The sequence below is a fragment of the Arachis ipaensis genome, chromosome B3, assembly GCF_059453495.1.
Source record: "Arachis ipaensis isolate K30076 ecotype BB chromosome B3, ASM5945349v1, whole genome shotgun sequence".
Lineage (NCBI taxonomy): Eukaryota > Viridiplantae > Streptophyta > Magnoliopsida > Fabales > Fabaceae > Arachis > Arachis ipaensis.
This window is the reverse complement of record NC_142438.1, coordinates 82,348,854-82,355,703: the sequence shown is the minus strand read 5'-3', so window position 1 is coordinate 82,355,703 and position 6,850 is coordinate 82,348,854. Positions and strand designations below refer to the sequence as shown.

General features: G+C 41.0%; 1 non-coding gene across 1 annotated transcript; it reads left to right on the top strand.

Annotated features, from left to right (window-relative positions):
* Positions 1–300: 300 nt before the first annotated feature.
* On the top strand, positions 301–408 carry LOC148571344 (small nucleolar RNA R71). The gene has a single exon (XR_015908658.1). It is a non-coding gene; the product is annotated as a small nucleolar RNA R71 (small nucleolar RNA).
* Positions 409–6,850: the final 6,442 nt, after the last annotated feature.

Below are 6,850 nucleotides of genomic sequence, written 5' to 3'. Positions count from 1 at the left end.
TGCATTCCATTCAGACTCTGAGAAATCATATTGACTTACTGAGTAAATATTTTATTCTGAGCTAATATGGCATTCAGAGTATCAATTTCAAGAACTCCCTTCTTCTGAGGCATCCCATTACTCACAGGATTCCTCTCAGAAGTGTACATGAACTGGTTATTAGCAACCATGTCAATGAGTTCTTGAGCTTCTGCAGGCGTTTTTTTTTAGGTGAATAGATCCACCTGCAGAAGTATCCAATGACATCTTAGCTAATTCAGACAGACCATCATAGAATATATCCAGGATGGTCCATTCTGAAAGCATGTCAGAAGGACACTTTTTGGTCAGTTGCTTGTATCTCTCCCAAGCTTCATAGAGGGATTCACCTTCTTTCTTTCTAAAGGTTTGAACATCCACTCTAAGCTTACTCAGCTTTTGAGGAGGAAAGAACTTGGCTAAGAAAGCTGTGACCAGCTTATCCCAAGAGTTCAGGCTATCTTTAGGTTGAGAATCCAACCACACTCTAGCTCTGTCTCTTACAGTAAACGGGAAAAACATAAGCCTGTAGACCTCGGGATCAACCCCATTGGTCTTAACAGTATCATAAATATGCGAGAATTCAGTCAAGAACTGAAAAGGATCTTCAGACGGAAGTCCATAAAACTTACAGTTCTGCTGCATCAGAGAAACTAATTGAGGTTTCAGCTCAAAATTGTTTGCTCCAATGGCAGGAATTGAGATGCTTCTTCCATGTAAATTGGAATTAGGTGCAGCGAAGTCACCAAGCATCCTCCTTGCATTATTGTTGTTAGGTGCGTCTGCCATCTCCTTTTCTTGTTCGAAAATTTCAGTAAGGTTGTCTCTGGATTGTTGTATTTTAGCTTCTCTTAGTTTTCTCTTCAGAGTCCTTTCAGGTTCTGGATTAGCTTCAACAAGAATGCCCTTTTCCTTGTCCCTGCTTATACGAAAGAAAAGAGAACAAGAAAAGAAGAGGAATCCTCTATGTTACAGTAAATAGGTTCCTTATTGTTAGTAGAAGAAGAAAGGGAATAAGAGTGAAGAAGAATGGATAATCCAAACATAAGGAGATGAAAAGAATGGATAGGAGCAGAGATATGAGATGAAAAGAAGTGTTAGTAAGTAATTAAATAAATAGAAGGAGATGAGAGAGAGAAGTTTTCGAAAATAATTTTTGAAAAGGAGTTGATGATTTTCGAAAATTAAAGGGGAAATTGGTGCACGAAATTGTGATCTCCAGGCTCGAACAATCCCTGGTAGTGGCTCCAAAAACTTGGTGCTCTGTTCTCAATACATAATTGTCACAACTTCGATACAACTAACCAGCAGGTGCACTGGGTCGTCCAAGTAATACCTTACGTGAGTAAGGGTCGAATCCCATGGAGATTGTTGGTATGAAGCAAGCTATGGTCACCTTGTAAATCTCAGTCAGGCAGATATAAAGTGATAATGGTGTTTTCGAATATTATATAATAAAATAGGGATAGAGATACTTATGTAATTCATTGGTGAGAATTTCAGATAAGCGAATGGAGATGCTTTTCGTTCCTCTGAACCTCTGCTTTCCTGCTATCTTCATCCAGTTAGTCTTACTCCTTTCCATGGCTGGCTTTATGTGATACATCACCACTGTCAATGGCTACTTTCGGTCATCTCTCGGGAAAATGATCCAATGCCCTGTCACGGCACGGCTAATCGTCTGGAGGCATCACCCTTGTCAATGGCTTCATCTTATCCTCTCAGTGAATAATATGCTCACGCACCCTGTCACGGCACGGCTATTCATCTGTCGGTTCTCGATCATGCTGGAATAGGATTTACTATCCTTTTGCGTCTGTCACTAACGCCCTGCAATCGCGAGTTAGGAGCTCGTCACAGTCATTCAATCATTGAATCCTACTCGGAATACCACATACAAGGTTTAGACCTTCTGGATTCTCTTGAATGCCGCCATCATTCTAGCTTACGCCACGAAGATTCCGGTTAAGAGATCTAAGAGATATTCATTCTAGCTTATTTCATGTAGAACAGAAGTGTTTGTCAGGCACGCGTTCATAAGGGAGAAGGATGATGAGCGTCACACATAATCATCACCTTCATCACGTTCTTGGGTGCGAATGGATATCTTAGAAGCGAAATAAGAAGAATTGAATAGAAAACAGTAGTACTTTGCATTAATCTTTGAGGAACAGCAGAGCTCCACACCTTAATCTATGGAGTGTAGAAACTCTACCGTTAAAAATACATAAGTGAAGGTCCAGGCATGGCCGAGATGGCCAGCCCCCTAAAACGTGATCAAAGGATCATAAGGTAATCCAAAGATGCCTAATACAATAGTAAGAGGTCCTATTTATAATAAACTAGCTACTAGGGTTTACATGAGTAAGTATTTGATGTATAAATCCACTTCCGGGGCCCACTTGGTGTGTGTTTGGGCTGAGCTTAAGTGTTGCACGTGTAGAGGCCATTTGTGGAGTTGAACGCCAGTTTTTGTGCCAGTTTGGGCGTTCAACTCTGGTTTTGGATCCTTTTCTGGCGCTGGACGCCAGATTTGGGTAGAAAGCTGGCGTTGAACGCCAGTTTACGTCGTCAATTCTTGGCCAAAGTATGGACTATTATATGTTTCTGGAAATCCCTGGATGTCTACTTTCCAACGCAATTGGAAGTGCGCCATTTCGAGTTCTGTAGCTCCAGAAAATCCACTTTGAGTGCAGGGAGGTCAGAATCCAACAGCATCAGCAGTCCTTTTTCAACCTCTGAATCTGATTTCTGCTCAAGTCCCTCAATTTCAGCCAGAAAATACCTGAAATCACAGAAAAACACACAAACTCATAGTAAAGTCCAGAAATGTGAATTTAACACAAAATCTATTAAAAACATCCCTAAAAGTAACTAGATCCTACTAAAAACATACTAAAAACAATGTCAAAAAGCGTATAAATTGTCCGCTCATCACAACACCAAACTTAAATTGTTGCTTGTCCCCAAGCAACTGAAAATCAAAATAGGATAAAAAGAATAGAATATACTATAAATTCCAAACTATCAATGAAACAGAGCTTCAATCATATGAGCGGGACTTATAGCTTTTTGCCTCTTGAATAGTTTTGGCATCTCACTTTATCCATTGAGGTTCAGAATGATTGGCATCTATAGGAACTTCAGATTTCGAATAGTGTTATTGACTCTCTTAGTTCAGTATGATGATTCTTGAACACAGCTTCTTTATGAGTCTTGGCCGTGGCCCTAAGCATTTTGTTTTCCAGTATTACCATCGGATACATAAATGCCACAGACACATAATTGGGTGAACCTTTTCAGATTGTGACTCAGCTTTGCTAAAGTCCCCAATTAGAGGTGTCCAGGGTTCTTAAGCACACTCTTTTTTTTTTGCTTTGGACCTTGACTTTAACCGCTCAGTCTCAAGTTTTCACTTGACACCTACACGCCACAAGCACATGGTTAGGGACAGCTTGGTTTAGCCGCTTAGACCAGGATTTTATTCCTTTAGGCCCTCCTATCCACTGATGCTCAAAGCCTTGGGATCCTTTTTATTTGCCCTTGCCTTTTGGTTTTAAGGGTTATTGGCTTTTTGCTCTTGCCTCTTGGTTTTAAGAGCTTTTGGCTTTTTCTGCTTGCTTTTTCTTTCTATTTTTTTTTTTCGCCAAAATTTTTTTTTTTGCAAGCTTTGTTCTTTGCTGCTTTTTCTTGCTTCAAGAATCATTTTTTATGATTTTTCAGATTATCAAATAACATGTCTCCTAGTCATCATTCTTTCAAGAGCCAACATATTTAACATTCTTAAACAACAACTTCAAAAGACATATACACTGTTCAAGCATACATTCAGAAAACAAGAAGCATTATCACCACATCAATATAATTAAACTAAGTTCAAGGATAAATTCAAACTCATGTACTTCTTGTTCTTTTGAATTAAAACAGTTTTTATTTTAAGAGAGGTGATGGATTCATAGGACATTCATAACTTTAAGACAAAGTTACTAACTACTAATGATCATGTAATGAAGACACAAACATAGATAAGCACATAACATAGAAAACGAAAAACAGAGAAAGTAAGAACAAGGAATGAGTCCACCTTAGTGATGTCCTTGAGCTCTTCTATGTCTCTTCCTTGCCTTGGCTGCTCCTCCTTCATTTCTTTTAGATCTTCTCTGATTTCATGAAGGATGATGGAGTGCTCTTGATGTTCCACCCTTAGTTGCTTCCAATAATTGTGTGGAAGAAAATGTATCCCCTGAGGTATCTCAGGGATCTCTTGATTTGCAGTCAAATGTTCTACCACTGAGCTATAGACCCTTGATGGAAGCTTTTGTCTTCCCTTTCCTCTTTCTAGAGGTTTCTCTGGCCTTAGGTGCCATCAATGGTTATGGAAAAAACAAAAAAGCTATGCTTTTACCACACCAAACTTAGAATGTTGCTCGCCCTCGAGCAAAAGAAGAAAGAATAGAAGAAGAAGAAGAGGATATGGAGGAGATGGATGGAGGTGCGTATTCGGCCATATGGGTGGGATTGGGTGGGAAAGAGATGTTGAATTTTAAAGGTAGTGGTGTTCGAATGTGAGTGGTAAAGGGTTAATAAGGAAGAGTGTTTATTGGGAATAGAGGATGATTGAGAAGAGAGAAGAGAGTGAGTGGAGGTAGGTGGGGATCCTGTGGGGTCCACAGATCCTGAGGTGATCCTGTGAGGTCCCAGATCTTGAGGTGTCAAGGCATTTACATCCCTGCACCAATTTAGGCATGCAAAATGCCCTTGCACACAACTCTGGGCGTTCAGCGCCAGGTTGGTGCCCATTTTGGGCGTTCAACGCCCCTTTGCTGCCATTTCTGGCGTTGAACGCCAGAACCATGCTTGTTCTGGGCGTTCAGCACCAGGATGCTCCCATTCTGGGCGTTCAGCGCCAGAACTATGCTCTGTTCTGGCGTTTGAACGCCAGATAGATGCTCCTCCAGGGTGTGATTTTTCTTCTGCTGTTTTTGATTCCTGTTTTTGATTTTTTTGTTTATTTTGTGACTCTACATGATCATGAACCTAAGAAAACATGAAAAACAATAAAAATAAGAATTAGATAAACATTGGGTTGCCTCCCAACAAGCGCTTCTTTAATGTCAATAGCTTGACAGTGGGCTCTCATGGAGCCTCACAGATGTGCAGAGCTTTGTTGAGACTCTCCAACACCAAACTTAGAGTTTGGATATGGGAGTTCAACACCAAACTTAGAGTTTGGTTGTGGCCTCCCAACACCAAACTTAGAGTTTGACTGTGGGGGCTCTGGTTGACTCTGCCTTGAGAGAAGCTTTTTCTGCTTCCTCTCCATGGTTGCAGAGGGAGATCCTTGAGTTTTAAACACAAGGGAGTCCTCATTCCATTGAAGGATTATTTCACCTCTGTCAACATTAATCACAGCTCTTGCTGTGGCCAGGAAAGGTCTTCCTAGGATGATGGATTCATCCTCTTCCTTTCCAGTATCCAGGACTATGAAATCAGCAGGGATGTAAAGGCCTTCAACCTTTACTAATATGTCTTCTACTTGTCCATAAGCCTGTTTTCTAGAGCTGTCTGCCATCTCTAATGAGATTTTAGCAGCTTGCACCCCATAGATTCCTAGTTTCTCTATTACAGAGAAGGGCATGAGGTTTATTCCTGAACCAAGGTCACACAGAGCCTTAAAGATCATGGTGCCTATGGTACAGGGTATTATGAACTTTCCAGGATCCTGTCTCTTCTGAGGCAATGTCAGTTGATCCAGATTACTTAGTTCATTGATGAACAAGGGAGGTTCAACTTCCCAAGTATCAATGCCAAATAATTTGGCATTTAGCTTCATGATTGCACCAAGAAACATGGAAGTTTGCTCTTCAGTAACATCCTCATTCTCTTCAGAAGAGGAATACTCATCAGAGCTCATGAAGGGCATAAGGAGGTTCAATGGGATCTCTATGGTCTCTAGATGGGCCCCAGAGTCCTTTGGTTCCTCAGAGGGAAGCTCCTTATTGACCACTGGACGTCCCAGGAGGTCTTCCTCCTTGGGATTCACGTCCTCTCCTCTCCTCACAGGTTCGGCCATGGCGCTTATGTCAATGGCCTTGCACTCTCCTTTTGGATTCTCTTCTGTATTACTTGGGAGAGTACTAGGAGGGATTTCAGTGATCCTTTTACTCAGCTGGCCCACTTGTGCTTCCAGATTTCTAATGGAAGACCTTGTTTCATTCATGAAACTTACAGTGGCTTTAGATAGATCAGAGACTAGATTTGCTAAATTAGGAGCATTTTGTTCAGAGTTCTCTGTCTGTTGCCGAGTTGATGATGGAAAAGGCTTGCTGTTGTTAAACCTGTTTCTTCCACCATTGTTAAAGCCTTGTTGAGGCTTTTGATCCTTCCATGAGAAATTTGGATGATTTCTCCATGATGAGTTATAGGTGTTTCCATAAGGTTCACCTAAGTAGTTCACCTCTGCTATTGCAGGGTTCTCAGGATCATAAGCTTCTTCTTCAGGAGAAGTCTCTTGAGTACTGTTGGATGCAGCTTGCATTCCATTCAGACTCTGAGAAATCATATTGACTTGCTGAGTCAATATTTTATTTTGAGCCAATATGGCATTCAGAGTATCAACTTCAAGAACTCCCTTCTTCATAGGCGTCCCATTACTCACAGGATTCCTTTCAGAAGTGTACATGAACTGGTTATTAGCAACCATGTCAATGAGTTCTTGAGCTTCTGCAGGCGTTTTCTTTAGGTGAATGGATCCACCTGTAGAAGTGTCCAGTGACATCTTTGATAGCTCAGATAAACCATCATAGAATATATCCAGGATGGTCCATTCTGA